Here is a 20,672-nt window from a genome sequence, read left to right as displayed (position 1 = left end):
TTGCTCTCTCTCTCGAAATAAACAAACTCAAAACAAACAAACAAAAAGCCTACCAATTTTTAGACAGGAAGATAGGTCAGTTTTGAAGAGAATTATGATGGTGTTGGAATGCTCACTAGAAGCTAGGATGGCGTCCGTTGGGACTGTTGACCCCAAAGAGCTTTAACTCTTCTATACCCAGCCATGTTAGCCTGGGTCCTTACCTACAGGCTACGGAAGCTGATTTGCGTTGATTTAGGAAGGAAAAAACATTTTTTAGTGGATATTGAGTTGCTGTGGAATTGGAGAATGAGCCGCGGAGATTGTGCAGGCCAAGGAACAGTGCCTAAAATCTCACGCAGAATTGGCTCAGGCTGGACGCTGCTGCTGTGTGCGTGAGCACAGAAAATGCAGTTTGCACCAGACCTGCTGGCGCTGGAGCCCACAGCGAGCACCTGGGCCACTGCTTGCCAGGATCTTCATCTTGCTGCAGCCACCATAGCTGCCAGCGAGCATTTCTTCTCATAGTCCTTGCTTTGCAGCACTGGTTGCTGAGCCAAAATCTGGGGCAGGCATAAATACTGTCAGGGTCAAGGGCACACCTTAGCTGCAAAGCAGAGCTGAGAAAGCAAACAGCTGATGTTTTCAGTTTATTCAGTGGGAGGTGGACCCTGCCTTCAACTGAGACTAATGAAGTGGGCAAGTCCTAAGCATAGGGAAGAAAGGTTGGAAAGCTAGGTACTCAGAAAGAGTGCCAGATTCAAATTCTCCTGCCAAGATATCACTTAATGAATCAGAGTGAAAAAGGATGTTTTTAGACATGAAGGATTTATATACCCTACTTGAGCAAGCATTCAAATGACCAATTAGGGACTGGTAATTGGATCAGTAGAAACATCGAGCTAGAGGAAGACCAAGAATATAAGAAAACAGTGGTGAGCAGTGACTCGTGTAGCATGAAGCATTGTGTATATAAATCAAGGATGCGAACCTAGCTGAAATTTTGTAATGTAACTGTAAAGTGGAACTTTTGAAGAGAAGGATCATACTTCACGGAAAATCTAGGAAATAGCCCAGAACTAAAAATTCGAGACTGTCAGCAAAATCCACGATTGCAGGTGGGGGCATTCAAGGCATTCGTATGGAAAATTACTCTAAAATTAATCTCATCTTTGTTGGTAAGGAATTGGGGGATATAGTTATTTAATATTGATGAAGGTTTAGTTAAGACTGTTACGAATGGCCCGTAACCACAAACGGAATAGAAATGCATAGTATTTCCAAAATGATAGGGATTGAGGTTGATAATGAAGGGTAAGCAGGTCAGAAAGGAATAAAGAGAAGCAATATCAAATGAGCAAAGGTGAGGGGAAGGAAAAAAGGTGAAATAAGAGTTAATAAACAGTAAACAAAATGAAGTCAAAACAATAAAGCTAAATAAAAGCCCCAAAATAAATACTTAAGCTAAATTCACCCATTAAAAAACAAACATAAGCCTATTAGTGTCAGACAAAGCAGAAGGTAAGAACAGAAGCATTGAACAGGACAAAGAGGGATATTTTATACTGACAAAAGCCAAAAACATACAACTGTCTTTAATCTTTAAGCAACAAAACACATAGAACAAAAATTGGGAATAAAAGGAGAATTTAATTTTTAAAAACATACTGATACTAGGAGATGTTAATTATGTGTCTTTTCTAATTTGACAGGCCAGGGAAACTAGACTGCCAACTTGGATGCCCACAGGGACCACGTGGGCAACATTAATATGTGAATTATTGGGTGTAAGACAGCAGAGAAGATGGGAATTGTACAGTGAAGGAGAGATTGCATGCCTTGCCTAAAGGCATTGACATTCATACATTTTAAAGCCCTTTGCCGGCCAAATAAAACATATCTGTAGCTTGCAGGCTGCCAGTTTCCAACCTCCGAAACAAACAAACAAAGCAAAAATATAGAGGTTATAAATAAAAGATTCAACAAATTTATAGAACAGGAAATACATATTCTCTAGATCTAGGAATTGTTTATAGGAGTTGATCACGTACTTTGTCACCGGAAATGAAAGGCAAAATATAAAAATTCTGATTCTATATGCAGTCTTCTGTCCTCTTAATCCGGTGAAATGAATGGTCAAAAAGACAATTATTTAAAAAAACTACTGAGGAATTCAGGGACACCATTTTTAAATAATCTCTGCACCAAGAGAAAGTCAAAACAAATTATAAATAATCTAGAAACACACAAAGGGAGGAGAGTTTTGTAGCAAAGTGGATGGAATGGAACTGAAGCTGAACTCAGAGGAAAATGTACAATCACAGATGCTTTTATTACCATAGAGAAAAAAGACTGAAAATGTAGGAGTGGAATATTCAACCTATGAAACCAGGAAGAAAGCAAAAGAAAGAGAAATAAATTAATGAGGAAAGCTGGAAGGAATGAAATAGAAGACATAAAACCATAAAGAAGATAAATCAAACCAAATACTAGTACTTTGAAAAGGCAAATAATGGAAATTATTTCTGGTTAAAGAAAAGGAGAGGAGAAACATTAAAAATGGGTAAGGATCTATTGTTAAAGACATGAAAAGTGAAAAATTCAATGTATACTAATGCATTAAAAAAACTGGAGGAAATGGATGGATTTCCCCCTAAATATAAATGTATACAGTAATTCCTAGAAATAACATAAAACTTGAAGTATTATCATTATTAGTTATCATCATTTTGTTATTAGTGCAATAAGGCAAAACATCTTTTGGCTTAAATATTGAAAAGAAAAGTTAGACCCAAGAGTAAGGGAATTGGTAAGTGACTGTATATGAGATAAATATAGAAAGAATATAAGCTTTTTTTCTATACTAGCAATAACTTCTTCACAATGGAAATTGAAAAAAAAAAATCCAGTTCAAAGGTGCCATAAATTATTTAGGAATAATTTTACCTAGAATATTCTAGGACATAAGGTAGAAGATGTTAAATCTCACTGTGGTTCATAGAACAAGACTTGAAATAATGGAGAAGCTACTGTTGTCCAGAACGGACAGATTTAATGTCATAAAATTATTAATCCGTCTCAAATTAGTATGCTTGGAAATGAGACTAATTTCTCCCCAGAATTCTTTCTTTGAGGAAAAAAAAAGGAAACTCCTTAATTCAAGCCTCAAAAAGTGTCATTTTTAACCAAGGCGGCATGTTCTTAATTACTTTATTCTGAATAACAAAGTAAGACTCAGGGAAGACAGACTAAAATAACCTCAGTTTTAATTTTAGAGTTTTATGGGGGCCACCTGACAGAGTTGGTTTAGAAAAAGGGAGACAAATTTTTTTTTCAATTTTTCTTTATTGTTTATTTATTTTTGAGAGACAGACAGAGTGCGAGCAGGGGAGGGGTCAGAGAGAGAGGGAGACACAGAATCCGAATCGGGCTCTAGGCTCTGAGTTGTCAGCACAGAGCCCGACACGGGGCTCGAACTCAAAAACCGTGAGATCATGACCTGAGCCGAGGTCGGACGCCTAACGACTGAGCCACCCAGACGCCCCAAAAGGGAGACAAATTTAAAACAAATTTGGTGTTTATTCTACGAAGTATAACCTCATAGTTACAAGCATTCCATGTTGCTAAATTGAGGCTTTGAAAGATTATGACAGCAAGTGATTGTGTTGTAGGGATCACAAATATATACCGGCAGGAAGCATTTTTTTTTAGAAGAAATTGACATCATGCCATGTACATATGCTTTTGAGACTTGGTATGAAAATTTCAGTGGCAGCATGATGCAGTCCGTGGATTCAAAAAGCGCCCAAACTCAAAACAGCTTAGATGGTTCTCTGGTCGCCTGGAACAGATGGCTTAAAAGTAGCTGTGGTATTGATGAAGGCAGTGAGGGAGAACGCGCATGTGATGAATCTGGATACAAATTTTCTTGAAATACAAGTATGGGATCAATAATTCTTTTTTTTTTTTTTAATTAAAAAAATTTTTTTTACGTTTATCTATTTTGAGAGACAGAGAAAGAGAGAGAGGGAGAGGCAGAATCCCAAGCAGGCTATGCACTGTCAGCACAGAGCTTGACGTGGGGCTCGATCTCACAAACCCTGACATCACGACCTGAGCTGAAACCAAGAGTCATACGCTTAACCCACTGAGCCCCCCCCCCCCCAGGTGCCCCTGGGATCAATATTTCTAAATGAATATATTTTATGTAATACAATTTTAAATATGAACATATAGATAAAATTTTAATATATTAATATGCATTCTGTAATACGATAAGACATTATTACTAACATGTAATATACAATTTATTGAAGTACATATTTTATATATAATATGTAATACATATTACATACTAAATATAAATGAGTAATATATAAATTAAAGTAGGGATTTGACTGTAGTAATAAAAGCTTACTCAAGTTGGTCAAGAAGTTTCTATTTTGTTTTTGTTTTTTACTCTTTTGGGAAATGATTATCCCCTTATATTCAGGGTCCACTCTCTCTGTTAGTGTTAAATTTGGCTGCAAGTGACAAAATCCCCCAGATAGTAGTGGCTTAAAGAAGACCTGAATTCATCTCTCATGTAAGTCTGGGTACATGGGGCCTGGGGCACCTGGGTGGCTCAGTTGGCTAAGTATGCAACTTCAGTTCAGGATCTCGCAGTTCGTGAGTTCGAGCCCCGCATCGGGCTCTGTTGACAGCTCAGAGCCTGGAGCCTGCTTTAGATTCTGTGTCTTCCTCTCTCTGTGCTCCTCCCCGACTCGTGCTCTGTCTCTGTCTCTGTCTCTCTCTCAAAAATAAATATTAAAAAAAAATTTTTTTTTAAAGTCTCGGTACATGGTCCAGGCCAGTATGGGGCTCAAAGGTGCTGGGCCTGGCTCTTGCTGACCTCTGGTTCCACTAGGTGAGATCCTGACCTCACGTCCCAAACATGACCTTTGCATTTCAAGCAGCGATAATAGTATGATAAGAATGGAGGAAAGGGGTGAGCACTGCCTGGTAAGGGGAGCTTCCAGAAGATACTGTATCCAGTTGGCCAGAACTTAGCTACCCAGCCACACCCCGCTGCAAAAGAGGCTGGGGAATGCCCTTATTCTGGAACCATGTGCCCCGCCAAAGAAGTCCTGTTGTTGAGAAAGGAAAAGAGAAGAAATACTGAGGCATATCTAGCCTCTGCTTAGACATATGTAACAATTTGGGGAAAATGTTCAAAATATCCTGAATCTGTGAGGTATACCTATAAACAGATAAGGGTAGATAAATATCTAAGGAGGCAGTGGTACAGGTCAGTTGGCAATAGCGTGATAAGTAACTCAGTGCAAAACAAAACCAAAAAAAAAAAAAAAAGGGAAAGGAAAGAAAAAAGAGGAAACAAAGATATTGAACATCACTTGTAATCAGAGAAATGGAAGTCAGAGGAAATCATTTTTCACCCCTCAAAAAGAATAATCAGCACTGATCAGGGTCTAAAGAAGAAATTATTCCTGTGCATTGTTGGTAGCAGCGTGAATGGTTGTAATCTTTTTGGAAAGGAATCTAGTAACCGCTATTGAGATTGAAAAGTTGTATGTTCCTTTTGACACAGCAGTCCCATCTTGGGGGATTCTGCCCCCTAGAAATAAAAACACCACCACTTAAGTATGTAGTGAATGCAGAAAAAGGTTGGTAATTGCAGCACATTTAAAAAAAATTTTTTTTAAATGTTTTTACTTATTTTTGAGAGACAGAGACAGAGCAGAGCGCGAGCGGGGAGAGTCAGAGAGAGGGAGACGCAGAATGTGAAGCAGGCTCCAGGCCCTGAGCTGTCAGCACAGAGCCCAACGCGGGGCTCAAACTCATGAATTGCATGATCGTGACCTGAGCCAAAGTCGGACACTTAACTGACTGAGCCACCCAGGCACCCCCGGCCCCCCTTTTTTTTGTAATGGCCCAAATCTGAATGTTCCACAGCAGGAACTGATTGAATAAATTGTAGTGCATCACTCCTATGAAGTACTATATTATTAAAGAGAACAAGTTAGCTCTATTTTCAGTGTCCTGGAAGGCTGTAAATGCCTTCTAGTGATAAAAGTAGAATTCACAAAGAAATGCTAACAGCTTTATGTCATATATGCATATGTTATGATCCCAAACAAAAAACTAATAGGCCTGTCTGTGTCAGTGTGGAAGAACACATTCTTTCCATATCTCATATTTCATTTTGCTATCTCAGGAAAATAGGGGATTTTGATTATTTCAGTTTGAGAAAGAGCATTATTATTTCTGTATGCCAGAGGGGAGAGTTTGGTGACTAAGAGTGAGAACTTTGGAGCCCACGTTTCTGGGTTCAAATCTCCACTTAAGCTGTTGTAACCTTGGGCAAGTTATCTGAACGCACCTATGCCTCCATTTCCTGCGAGGTAAAATAAATATAAAATCAGTAGCTGCAACAAAGGGTTTCAGTGAGCTAATATAATATATGTAAAGTATTTGGTGCAGAATAAGTTGTGCATAGGAGAGAAGGCTGTTTCTGTTTTCTTTAAATTAAAAATATTAATAAAGTAAGTGAAGAGTAAGGGAAGGTTCATTTTATTCCTTTTGTGGTGAAACACTAAACATATTTTCATTGCTCTTAGAGGTTGATTTTGAAGAAATGGTGAAGCCACAACATATATATTTTTTTTAAGTTTGTTTAAGAGAGAGAGAGAGCCAGAAAGGAGCAGAGAGAGAGAGAGGGAGGGAGAGAATCTCAAGCAGTTTCCGTGCTGTCAACGCAGAGCCCATTGTGGGGCTCGTTCTCATGAACATGAGATCCTGACCTGAGCCAGAATAAAGAGTCAGACACTTAACCAACTGAGCCACCCAGGTGCCCGCCCAACAGATTTCTTAAGCATGCCTTTACTCCTTCTCACTGTACGGAAGAAATGGGACCAGCTTGCCCCAAAAAGTGCAAAACATCGAGAGTCTTGTATTTACTAGGGAGTGGATCTTACCACTGTCTTCAATGTGAATTTGGAACTGGCAACCTGTCAGTGGAATGAACATTGGCTTCCATGTCTAGACATTTCAACAACGAGAACATCAGTTTGGGAAATAGAGGCACACGGTTAATGGCTTCATGAGATAAAACTGTGTGGTCAGCCTAGGGAGGTGTGACGGATGGTATTCCCCTGAGACGGCTCCGCCTCTGCCTCCCACCTCGTGTGCACTTCCCCAGTGCAACTTTGCCACTTCCTCCGTCAAGGAACGCGAACCTTGAACTTGGGCAGGCCCAGGACTGCTTCCTAGTGGAGTATGACAGAAGTGACCCGTGTGACTGCCAAGGCTGGCCTGGAAGAGGCCATGTGGTGACCCTTGTATGCAGAAACACACCCGGAGCCCTGAGCCATTCTGTAACAAGCCCAGCCACACTGAGACCCACCCCCCGCCCCCTCCTGGAGAGGCCCCCCAACAGTGCTCCGACCAACAGCCCAGCTCAGCTGCCACGAGACCACATTGGTTGCCCTGCCCACCACGTGAGCGAGCCCCGTGGCATGTCCGACCCAGCAAGTCTTCCGGTTACTGCAGCCACTTCGAGAGCATCGAAGTCACAAGTGCCTGGCCAGGCCTTTCCCAGGTTCTTCAACTGCAAAAGAAAATGGTTCTTTCCAGGGGAGTCTGGGTGGCTCAGTCGGCCGAGCATCCGACTTCGGCTCAGGTCGTGGTCTCACGATTCAGGAGTTCAAGCCCCGCGTTGGGCTCACTGCTGTCAGCGCAGAGCCTGCTTTGGATCCTCCGTCCCCCTCTCTCTGCCCCTCCCCGGCTCATTCTTTCTCTCTCAAAAATAAATAAACATTAAAAAAATAATAAAATGGTTTTTTCTACCTATGAAATTAAGGGGAAACTTTGTCCCGAAACAGTGGTAACTGGCTAAACAGTATGCATAATTTTCATTAAAAATTTTTTTTATCATTTATTTTTGAGAGAGAGACAGAGCGCGAGCAGGGGAGGGGCAGAGAGAGAGGGAGACACAGAATCTGAAGCAGGATCCAGGCTCCGTCCAAGCTGTCAGCACAGAGCCCAACGCAGGGCTCGAACTCATGAACCATGAGTTCATGACCTGAGCCGAAGTCGGAGGCTTAACCGACTGAGCCATCCAGGTGCCCCCATAATTTTCATTTTTAATTGTTGCCTAATGTCCCCCGCTGGGGTCTGAAGCCTTTTTTTATTTGTTTTAAAAACGGGTGCACTATGCCATTTTGTGTGTGTTGCATTACTTTGATGTTTGTTCTGGCGTCTGCTTCCCTCTTCTGTCAGGATTTCTTTCTCCTTGGATAATTCACCCCTTCCCTGCCCCGACCTTCAGTGAATCAGCATATCACCTTGACCTTCGTGAGTCGAGGCCAGTAGCGACCCAGGCTGAATGAGATGCGAGGAGACATTTGTTAGGGCCTCCAGAAGAGTCTTAGCACCATTCCCTGGATTTGATGGTGTGCAGACTGAGGCCTGGAGCTGCCCAGGCATCACACTGCCATGAGGCAAGGCAGATCGCTGATGAAGGTCGCCCGTCCAGGTGCACGTGCAAGGGAGAGCGACGGTCCCTGAAAGCATATTTCAGTTGTGCTGGACCTCAAGTCAGACTTGCCCCTAGAGTTCCAGTTATAGAAGCCAAAAACTCATTTTATTGTTTGAGGCTTGAATTGGGTGTCCTCTTGTGACTAGATGATTCCTAACTCATAGCGACCACAACTGCAGCATTTTTGAGATTCTGGGTAACATTTCCGAGGGATGTTGCTAAATCAGAGGCTCTCCAGGCAGTCCCCCTGATGAATGACCCCGGGTCCCGTGAGGCCTGGTGGGAAGGGTGAGGAATGCTTTTGCTTCAAGAATGGGAAACCAAGGAGCGAAACAAAGCTGCCCTCACATATTCAGATGTCACGTGGAAGAAGCAATAATTCTGTTCTTTGTGGTTCCAGATTGTTTCAGAACTGGAACCAACATGTGCCATGTTAACGAAGATCAAACTGAGCCCCGTATAAAGAAGGATTGTCCAACTGTTGGAGCCTCCAGCAGTGGAAGGGGCTGTCCGGTGCTGGCTTCTCTTTCACTGCAAATCCTTGGTCTCTGGCACGTGACAGTTTGGTAAATAGCATCAGAGGTTGGATGCTGTTGATACTACTTTGTATGAAAGATCAGGCTACATGGTTTCTCTGTTTCTTCCAGTTTGGAAATGATACGATTCTGTGCTTCCTTAGGTATCAGAAGACGTACTTACTGTGAGACCCTTGGGCTAACTGTGAAGCGTCTCAGACAGTCCGTTTCCTTATCCATAAAATAAAGATAACAGCACTTTGCCAAATGATTTTTGTGAGCCGCAAGTTAATGTGTATGAAAACGCTTTGAAAGACCAAAGTGGTGCAGATGTGAACTGGTATTAGCATTGCCTACATTGCGAACTCTCCGTTTAAAGAATGTGGGAAGGGCCACCTGGGTGGCTCAGTCGGTTAAGCATCTGACTCTTGATTTCAGCTCAGGTCAGGTGCTCATGGTTCATGAGTTTGAGCCCCGCGTCAGGCTCTGCGCTCTGTGCTTAGAGCCTGCTTGTGATTCACTCTCTTTCCCTCTCTCTGCCCCCTCCCCACTCTGCCTCTCTCTCTTTCAAAATGAATAAACATTAAAAAAATCAAGAATGTGGTCAATTCCTTAATGTTCTATGTTTTGACCAATGCGTGGTTTAAGAAAACAGAGCAAAGTGATGTTAATCCAGATAAACCTATTTCAGCACGCCCCCTCTGCCTAATTGTCTAATTTCTGTAATTGCACATGCAGGTGAATTTGGTTCCTTTTAGTGGTGGAATTTGGAAGTTTCTCAGTGATTGCTATGAGATGGAGCTATCACTGGGCAAAGTGTATATAATGTTAGGGAGTCAGAGGTAAATCGTGATCTAGAATGGGTCCTTCTCAGGTGTATCAAGACTCACATATTGGGTGCCTGGGTGGCTCAGTCAGGTAAGTGCCCGACTTAAGCTCAGGTTGTGATCTCACGGTTCATGACTTCGAGCCCCACGTTGGGCTCCGTGCTGACAGCTCAGAACCTGGAGCCTGTTTCCGATTCTGTGTTTCCCTCTCTCCCTGACCCTCCCCCTCTAGTGCTCTCTCTCTCTCTCTCTCTCTCTCCCCCCCCCCCCCCGTCTCTCTCAAAAATAAACAAAACATTTAAACAATTAAAAACAAGACTCACAAATCGGGAAGTGGATCTTTTCTCATCTCTACTGAAGGGAAGGCTACACACGGAGAGGCAGATGTTGTAATTCACTAAAGCCCCACCGCCGTCAGCCCCTTCTCCTTTCCAGTTTGCTGACCAGAGACCCTGGGGGCTCACCTCCCATGCAGTGGAGTTAGGTAATGAGGATTTCATTTGGCCCACACAGTGGGCTAGGAAGCCAACCCAGCATGCAGAGTGAAATCTGGGGCCAACCGGTCCTCTGGCCACTTCAGTTTCAATGGAAATGAGACGTCCTGCCTGCTTTGGGCTTTTCAACTGGCGTGTTGGGAGCTGCCCTTCCAGAGCCGTTTTGCATTTTGGCTTCTCCTGGAGGGGACTGCCAGCTGTGTGGGCCCCCTGCAAGAAGCCGCTCAGACCATGCTATTATCTCTTCTCGTAACACTGCCGCTTTGTCTCCCCACTTTGTCTTGCCTTTAAAGACCCAGCACAGAGTGGTCGCTGTGCCCTCCCTAGGCCAGACCCCCTTCAGAGTCTTTTGTTCAGAGGCCCTCTCTGTCGAGAGCATCGTTCATGGTGGCCATGGAACAGTGTGACTATTTGGGAAAGAGAAGGATGCAATTTTTAAAAAAATTTTTTAACGTTGATTTTTGACAGAGAGGGAGGGTCAGAGACAGAAGGAGACACAGAATCTGAAGCAGGCTCCAGGCTCTGAGCTGTCAGCACAGAGCCCAATAGGGGGCTCAAACTCACAAATTGTGAAATCATGACCTGAGCTGAAGTCCGACGCTTAACAGACTGAGCCACCCAGGCGCCCCGAGAAGGATGCAGATTTACAAGTGTTTTCAACTCTAACTCAAGATGCTGAGCCAGTGGAGTGTGAGCAAGATTAATTTGGCACCCTGCAAAAAAAAAAAAAAAAAAAAATGACAAGACAGAAAACTTTTATCCTGCTACAAAAAAAACATCTCTAAACGTGGACCCGACTGTTTGCTTTTAGCCCAGAAAGCAAACTGCACAAGTGATTTGGTTCATTGGTACGGGTAGGATTCTTTTGAGTGGTTTCCTCTGTTTGGTCCGCCAAGGAGTTTCCATTGACTTTCATATGAGGTGAATGCATCTCTAGAAAACACTCCACGGAAACTTCCCAAAAGGCAGTGGAACTAGGGAAGAATTACCTTCCGCCACAGGCAAGGTGGGGCCTGAGATTTGATAACAGACTTCAGTTCCTTGTGGCCCTGCTTCTGCTTTGCTGAGTCGCCTCAAACTTTTTTATCTCACTTGTTCTGAGTCCAAAGGAACAGCACTGCCTGTAAAACCAACGGACGCCTGATTACCTCCTTCCGAGCTGCATCCACCAGCACTCACGTGTCTTTTTCTCCATTCTCGTTATTGATGTGGTATAGGCACAGGTTAAAAAACGAAATAGGGCCCTTATGAAAAGCAAAACTGCTGTTGCTCTACACCGTCCCCTTTCTTATCCCACTTCTCAAAGTTAACCACTTACATACACTTGCTTAATTAAACTGCTAAGGTGCCTTTTTTTTTTTAAAAGTAGACTTTCACAGCAGTTTTGGGCACAGCAAAATTGAGAGGGCACAGTGTGCCCACCCCTGTAATCCCTGTCCTGCCCCCCATCCCCCACAAGTGTGCAGGGCTCCTCTCACCATCAATATCCCTCACTACAGTGGTCCGTTTGTTCCAACTGATGGACCTGTACTGACACGACAGCCACTCAGTCCATGGTTCACATTAGGGTTCACGTTCTTTGGGTTCGGACAAATGTATCCACCCATTATAGTATCACACGGAACAGTTTCACTGCCCTAAACATCCTCTGTACTCTGCCTGTTTGTTCTTCCCTCTGCCCAACCCCTGATCTTTCTACTCTCTCCATAATTTATCTCTTCTGGAATGTTCTATGGTTGAAATTCTACAGTGTGTAGCCTTCTCATAATGGCTTCTTTCACCCAGTCATCTGCATTTAGGGTCCTTCCCTGTCTTTTCATGGCTTTATAGCTCATTTCTTTGTAGCACTGAATGATACTCCATTGCCTGGATATATCATGGTTGATCCGTTCACTCTCTGAAGGACGCCTTGGTTGCTTCCATGTTTTGGCAGTTGTGAATAAAGCTGCTCTGAACATCTTTGTGCAGGTTTGTGTGTAGGCATCACTTTTCAACTCATTTGGGTAAATACCAAGGGGTGCGATAGCTGAATCACAGCAAGAGTGTGTTTAGTTTTGTAAGGAATTGCCAAACTGTCTTCACTGCCTAACTGCGCCATTTTGCATTTCTGCCAGCAATGAACAAGAGTTCCTGTTGCTCCGCACCCCTGTCGGCACATGGTGGTGTTAAGGTTTTGGATTTTAGCCATTTTCATACGTGTGTAGTGGTATTTCATAGTTTTTTTTTTTTTTGTAATGTATTTATTTATTTTTGAGAGAGACAGAGCGAGTCGGGGAGGGGCAGAGAGCAGGGGAGACACAGAATCCGAAGCAGGCTCCAGGCTCCGAGCCGTCAACACAGAGCCCAACGCGGGGCTCGAATCCACGGACTGTGAGATCACGACCTGAGCCGAAGTCGGACGCTCAAATGACTGAGCCCCCAGGCGCCCCTCTCGTAGTTGTTTTAATTTGTTGTTCCCTAATGTATTTCAACTTTATTTGCTGGCTGGGATAATATTCAAATGTTCTATAAAATAGTCTTGCATACTTGGTGTATAGGTCAGTTTAAATAGTATCCGTGTAATTGTCACTATATATGTATATATTCCCCGCAGAGTAAAGTCGTGTGGTACGATTTTGTGACCTTTCTTATGCAGCTTCCTGGTTTTATGAAGTTTCTGGTTTTGTCACTGTTTTCTAAGTTATTATTTTAATTCTGATTAGTTAATATGCAGTGCTGTATTAGTTTCAGGTGTACAATATAGTGATTCAACACTTGCATATATCACCCAGTGCTCATCATGACAAGTGCCTTCCTTAATCCCCATCATCTGTTTAACCCATCCCTCTGCCTGCAACCTTCCCTCTGGTAACGATCAGCTTGTTCTCCATAGTTAAGAGTCTGTTTATTTCTTGTGATAAGAACTTTTTTAAAAATCTAAATCCCAAGTTAACATACAGTGTAATAATGGTTTCAGGGGTAGGATTTAGTGATTCATCACTTACATATAACGCTCAGTGCTCATCGCAACAAGTGCTCTCCTTAATGCCCATTGCCCATTTAGCCACCCCCCCCACCCAACACCCTGCCAGCAACCTTCTGTTAGTTCTCTGTATTTAAGAGTCTCTTATGGTTTGCCTCCCTCTCTGTTTTTATCTTATTTATCCTTCCCTCCCCCAATTTTCATCCGTTTTGTTTCTTAAAATTCCACATATGAGTGAAATCGTATGATATTTATCTTTCTTTGACTTACTTCACTTAGCATAATACACTGTAGTTCCATCCACATTGTTGCAAATGGCAAGATTTCATTCTTTTTAATCGCCAAGTAATATTCCAGTGTGTATGTATGTATATGTCTGTGTGTGTCTATCACGTGTTTTTTATCCATTCATCAGTCCATGGACATTTGGGCTCTTTCCATAATCTGGCTATTGTCGATAGTGCTGCTATAAATATTGGGGTGCATGTGCCCCTTTGAATCAGTATTTTTGTATCCTTTGGATAAATACCTAGTAGTGTAATTGCCAGGTCTTAGGGTCATTCTATTTTTAATTTTTTTGAGAACCTTTCACTATTTTTATTATATCCTCATTTTTTTTTTCATACTCTTCCTCCAACCAGATGTTCTTTCAAAGAAACTTCCCTCGGGAGGCATCTTGTCCTCTTGGCCCAGTTTGGATGTGTTCTCCAGATTTGCTCCATGGGTATCCTCTCGAGACTCCCCATGACTGGTTTCCTCTAATAGAACTATTGGTCTCCCACGATCACTCACCCTCTTTCTCTTTGGTTTACTCCCTCGTTCTCCTGGAGCACATTCTCAAGTAACTTACTTAGAAAGGGTGTTAGCAGTTTAATTTTTTTTCTGAGTCTCCATATGTTTGACAGTATGTTTTATTGTCTGCCTCTGTGACTAGTTTATAGTTAGGTCAGATATAGAATTCTAGGTTGAAAATCATTTTCCCTCAGAACTTTGAAGTGTTTGCTTCATTGCCTTTGAGAATTCAGTACTGCTATAATGAATGATGGCCAGTCTCATGCTCACACCCCTTCCCTGAACTTGTAGGCATTCTTGGTGTCCTGAAACTTTATAAAGGGGTATCTTCATGTGGGTCTTTTTTCATTCATTCTGCCTGACCCAAGTTCTGGGATTCACGTTCTTCAGCGTTGGAGGATTCTCTCGTGTCAGTTTTTTGGTCATTTCCTTCACTGTGCTTCCACTGGTCTGTATTGCCAGATTTTCTGTTACTTGACTGTTTGATCTTCCGGATTGGCCCTGAGTGTTTACCTTTTCTGTTTAAATCTTGTTACATATCAGGAGAGGTCTTTGATTTTGCATTCCATCCCTTCTATCGAAGCTTATAATTTGACAAATGTATTTAAAATTTTTGAGAGTTTTTTCTTGTGCTGTCCTTTTCTTTCTTCCAAGCATCCTGGCGTTGTTTTAATGAGTGCATATCACCTTGAACCTCAAGCTCTGTCCACGAGGCCTTCCTTGAGCATCCTCTAGAAATGTGCCTTCTTCCCCATCAGCCCCCTCCTTGTCAGGGCTCCCTGCACTCCAGGCCTTTTGCACATTCCGTTCACTTTTTCTTAGCCTACCTTTATGCCTTTAATCTAGTTTGAGGTACTTTTGTTGTAATTCGATTATACTTACCAAGTAAGTAGTTTGATATTCAGATCTGTTGCTCAGATGAGAGGTCCATATAAAGAGAGTTAATTGGGGGGGGTCATCTGTATATAAGTGGTATTTTAGGATCTTGAGATGGAATAGAATCACCAGGAAAATAATTTGTAATAAGAGAGGAGGAAAGGCCCAGGACCCAGGTCTGAAGATTCTGACAAGTAGAAGCAGAGAGACAAGGAGGGGCCAGCAAAGGAGAGAGACCGAAGACAGTTGCTGAACTGTCCTGAAAAACCAGGAGAGTTGTTCATTGGAGGCATGCTCGTTCCCGGGCACCTCGGGGGGCTCAATCGGTTAAGTGTCCGACTTCGGCTCAGGTCATGATCTCGTGGTTCGTGGGTTCGAGCCCCACGTCAGGCTCTGCACTGACATTGCGGAGCCTGCTTGGGATTCTCTCTCTCTCTCTCTCTCTCTCTCTCTCTCTCTCTCTCTCAAAATAAATAAATAAATAATTAGTTAAAAAAAAAAAAAAAAAGGAATTGTTCCAGTTCTGCTGAGAGGATTGAAGGTCTCTTGTGTTGGCCCATGTGGAGGTTGTGGATGGCCTCAGTGGACAAGGTTTAGGTTGAGTAATGGCAGAGGAGAGAGAAGAAGAAGTGAAGACAACCAAGGTACAGGACTCTGGGGAGGATTCTGTTGTGAGGGGGAAGAAGGAAATCAGGTATAGCAGGAGGAAGATGTGGGCTACAGACTTTTTTTTTAAGATTTTATTTTTAAGTAATCTGTACACCCAACATGGGGCTCGAACTCACAAACCCGAGATCCAGAGTTGCATGCTCTACCGACTGAGCCAACCAGGTGCCCCGAGATTTTTTTTTTTTAATTGAAGAGAGTTAAGCATATTTAAATGCCCCTCAGAAGGATGGAAAGGAAAGGCTGTTTCAACAAATCACAGGGAGAGTGGAGATGTGGAATGGGTTAAATAGGTTTGTTGCGATGGGGGGGGTGGGAACAAAAACCCAAAAGTGAAAGGTTGGATATGTTGATTAGGATGAGATTATGCCTGACCGGAAAAGCCCAGGGAAAAAGTTTGACATCATCATGATGAAGCAGGCGGGAATGCCTACCGATTCTGGAACAGAACAGTGAGCAGGATATTTAAGGGATATTGGTCCATTATGTCTCCGGGCTGGGAGAGGCTGGAATCGGAAAGACCTTTGGGAACATTTCAGAAATTTAGATGGAACATTCTTAAGGACCTAGACTGGATCCCTACCAAAAGGAAAACAAAGAAAAAATATAGAAACATTTCCAAAAATAACTGGTTTTAGTGACTGGTTGGCTACCAAAAGAAAAGGGAGAGGACATTTTAAATGTTTTTCAGGTTCCTTGACTGGAGGATAAGGAGATATGGATAAGGAGAGCGAAGGGAAGGAGGAATAAATATCACCCAAAGGTTGAGAAAGATGGAGATTGAGGGGGGGAGATTAGATTTGACAATAAATGCATTATTGGAACTTTTGAGAAAAAAAGTTATGAATGGTTAGAGTAAAAAATATCCTAGTAGTTTGGATTCTTTGTGACCAAAGGGGTAAGTTCTCTTGTGTTTCAGAGGCAAGGCAGCAATTATGTGGTAGGTGATAATGGTGAACTTTCATTTCTGTCTCCCGCCTGTCTCTCCCACAGGACAGGTCTGTGAATTCTTATTGAAGAAATGAAAGTTTAGCAATTTATTTCAGAATGTCACCATTTCCTTCATCAGTGCATAGTAGAGAGAAGACCTACCTACCAAAGAACAATCCAAGTAGCATTCTTAGGGTAAGACAAGGAAATTAAGGGACTGAAGTAAATTTTAAAAAATAAAAAATAAAATTAAAAAAAAAAGAAGGGACTGAAAATATTTTATTTTCAGCTCACGAGAATCACTGCTTAAAACAGGCATCTGATCTGATTTAAGTGGTTGTGCTATTGTTGTTTTAAACATGCTTTTTATTCTCTGCAAAGATTTATGTTTCCTGCCCCCTTAACTCTCTGTATGTTGTTATGATAGGATTTTCCCTTCTGCTTTTTAAATTTACTACAAAAGAAACAGGAAATTTTCTCACAGCCCAAGCAGCTTAATATTCACCTGTTCTCAATGTTCTGGGTACTCTTCTACTGTGTATGTCTGTGAATACAGAGTTTGATGCACCTGTGATCTGTCACATTATAATTTTTCATTTGGCATTTTAAAAATATAACACATCAGGGAGCACCTGGGTGGCACAGTTGTTTAAGCATCTAACTCTTGATCTCGGCTTGGGTCATGATCTCACGGTTCATGAGTCTGAGCCCTGCATCGGGTTCTGTGCTGATGGTGTGGATCCTGCTTGGGATTCTGTCTCTGCTCTCTGCCTCTTCCCCGCTTGTGTGTGCATGCTCTCTCTCTCAAATATATAAAATTTAAAAAAAAATTTTTTTTTAGTATAACATCATTTTTTTTAAGTTTATTTTGAGAGAGAGAGAGAGAGAGAGTGTGCGCATGTGAGCAAGGGAGAGGCAGAGAGAGAGGGAGAGAGAGAATCCCAAGCAAGCTTAACACTCAGCATGGAGCCCCACACAGGGCTCGATATCACGACCTGAGCCAAAATCAAGAGTTGGACATTTAACTGACTGAGCCATCCAGGCGGATCCAAACATTTTTTCTTTTTGAGAGAGGGGGTGCAAGTGAGTGAGGGTTGGGGGGGGGGGGAGAGAGAATCCCACAAGAGGCAGAGAGAGAGAGAGAAGTGGGGCTCACCCGAAGCGAGGCTCGAGCTCACCAGATGTGGTACTCAAACTCGCAAACCGTGAGATCATGACCTGAGCCAAAGTCAGATGGCTAACGACTGAGCCACCCAGGGGCCCACCAAGCATGTTTTTTAGAAAATCATATTAGTCTTCCCAATTATGAGGTGGGGCTTGCTTTTATTTCAACTTCATGCCGTTAGGCAGCCAGCCTCAGTAGGAATAAGTGGAGGTCTGGTGGGAGGATGGGGAAAAGACCAAAGAAGTCAAGAGTGATGGCTAGGCTGTCCTTATTCTGTCAACCCCGGGCTTCTCACTGCCTCTGCGGTCTCCCTTGCCGTGGTGTGTGTATCCAGTGGTATGCTCCATGTCAGGGTTCCCGGATGTATAGTGCAGTGCCGATCAAGTGTCAGAATGGAAACAACAGAAACAAAAACGAAAACAGATGTCGTAACAAACACAACTGGTTTGTGTATTTCATAATACACAAGCGGATATATTTCACAAACGTACACTGATGTAAAAAAATTCCTACTAGTCTAGGTAAGGTGCAAGTAGTAACACCTATGTGGAGGGCAAGCTAAGATTTGGCAGAAGGGAGGAGCTCACTTCAGCCGGAAAGGATGACAGAGTTGATCTGCTGCTCTGTTTGAGTCCTGCCCATCCTCAAACCTGACGGACGGATGGGTGAAAACGAGCCTGGTGAAAACGAGCCTTCATTTCAGTGGCCGTGTCGGGAATGGCCAGTGGCTGTGTGATAACAAGAGCTGGGCTCTCCCAGCTGCCTTGAACTTGAGTTATCTTCCATTTTCATCAGGGCCCTTTCCAGGATTACTTCATTCTAGAGAACCAGCGTTACTAAAACGGTTTATTGCTTAGTGATTTCAATCTTCATTTTACGAGAACAATTAAATAAATCTTGCCTTCATTGAGTATTTTCTTCATTAAGTATGATGTAAGGAAGATGCCTGAAGGCATTAAACTGTGTATTGTAGTACTCTTAGCTTTCCAGTAACTTCTAATTTGAAAAAGTTAATTAAAAAACAAACAAGCCCATAGTTTGGGGGCACCTGGGTGGCTCAGTTCATTAAGCATCGGACTGTTCATTTTGGCCCAGGTTATGATCTCATGGTTCATGAGTTCAGGCCCTGTCCCCCCGCCCCCACCCCCCCCCACCCCCCACTGTCAGCACAGAGCCTGCTTGGGATTCTCTCTCTCTCCCTCTCTCTCTGCCCCTCCCCTGCTTGCGTTCCTTCTCTCTCTCTCTCTCTCCAAATAAATAAATAAACTTAAGAAAAACCATCTAGTTTTTCTGTATATTAGTATGACAACTTAAGCTTTATTGTGTCAAGGTTTTAAAAAGCACTTAACTGTTAGACACAGCACCAAATGCCATTGGCCTTCACATCATCACCCCCAATTTCAGCATGTTCATACCTTCAGGTCTTCCTTAGAAGCGGCCCTTGGCACTGGGCTCAGAGCTACCGTGCCACATCGGGTTCTGCTTCTGTCTTGGTCGACTGGAGCTGGGGGGCCATTCTGGGGGGCGGGGGGCATACCCTCCACTGCTTCCTACCTTGTGGAGGCCTAGGGATTGGTGACACCTTCTAGGGTCCTTTGTCACTGGGGACCTTCAACCTGAGGCACAGAGTTGGGGAAGTTACCGCAGTCAGCCTTGATTCATCAAACGGTCTTTGAGTTTGGAAAATAGGTCCAGAATTTTTGCTTACCCTTTAACCTCTGAGGTGGGTCTCATTTGTAGAGCCATATAGGAGATCGATGTCTGGGTTCGCACTCCTAGAATTTTTTTTTAACATGGTCTACAATGTAGTATAGATGAAAACAGAAAATAGTTCCTTCCCTTACATTTCCCGTTATAAATACTCTAAATTTTGTATCATTTCCATATTATGTAAATCCCTTTAGCATTTAAAACCGTACCATAGCTACATGTAATGCGAACTTATCCCATTTGTTCTTATTTTTCTGAATACAAATAAGTACACTGTTTCCACTTGTGTTAAAAGCAGTAGGTCATTGGACTAGATTAGTCTTCCCTTGGTGTTATTCGTGTCTTGTGATTTCTTAAGCAAATTTGTACTCATTCACAAGATGTTGATGAACTTTTTAAAAAAAATGTTTATCAAGGGGCACCCGGGGTGGCTCAGTTGGTTAAGCATCCCAGTTAGGCCCAGGTCATGAACTTGCGGTTTGTGAGTTCGAGCTCCGCGTCAGGCTCCACGCTGAGTGTGGAGCCCGCTTGAGATTCTCTCTCTGTCTCTGTCATGGGGCGCCTGGGTGGCCCAGTCGGTTAAGCGTCTGTCTTTGGCTCAGGTCACGATCTCACGATTCGTGAGTTCGAGCCCCGCATCGGGCTCTGTGCTGACAGCTCGGATCCCGGAGCCTGCTTTGGCTTCTGTATCTCCCTCTCCCTCTGTTCCTCCCCTGCTCACGCACTCTCTCAAAAATAAAGATCGCACTCTCTAAAAAATAAAGATTTAAAAATATCAAGAAAAAAACGTTTATCAAGAAATGCACTGTGACCTTGCATTTTGTCAAAAGGCTGTTGTTTAGTTGCCGGGGTTACAGTTCAGATGCATTAGGCTGCAGGTTACAGAAAACCCAATTCAAGATGACTTGTGTGAAGGGCATTTATTGGCTTGTGTAACTGGAAGGCCAGCTTAGCTACAGGCTAAGCTCCAGGGCTGATTGACTGAGCAACTCCACCGAGCTACTAAGAATTTGCTTTCCTTCTTTCTACTCTGTTCTCACCTTCCTCTCATGATGACAACAGGTTGCAGCCATTCCCAGACTTCTGTGCTCCCTTCCTCATGTGCAGTAATGTTTTAGAAACTCACCCATAAGACCCCCTCCTGGTGTTCTGTTGACCTCAGTTGAGGGGTGTGTCCAGGCCTTGAACCAGCAACTGTGGCTGGGATGAGATTAAGTGGA

At 43.0% G+C, this 20,672-nt stretch overlaps 1 protein-coding gene across 12 annotated transcripts in view; it reads left to right on the top strand.

Annotated features, from left to right (window-relative positions):
- The window catches only part of SPECC1 (sperm antigen with calponin homology and coiled-coil domains 1), a 336,294-nt gene that overhangs the window by 155,199 nt on the left and 160,423 nt on the right, over positions 1–20,672 (top strand). The gene's annotated exons all lie outside the window — the stretch shown is intronic.

The sequence above is a fragment of the Acinonyx jubatus genome, chromosome E1 (genome assembly GCF_027475565.1).
Source record: "Acinonyx jubatus isolate Ajub_Pintada_27869175 chromosome E1, VMU_Ajub_asm_v1.0, whole genome shotgun sequence".
NCBI classification, from domain to species: Eukaryota; Metazoa; Chordata; class Mammalia; order Carnivora; family Felidae; genus Acinonyx; species Acinonyx jubatus.
Note: the sequence above shows the minus strand (reverse complement) of the source record. Positions and strands in the feature narration are given on the sequence as shown.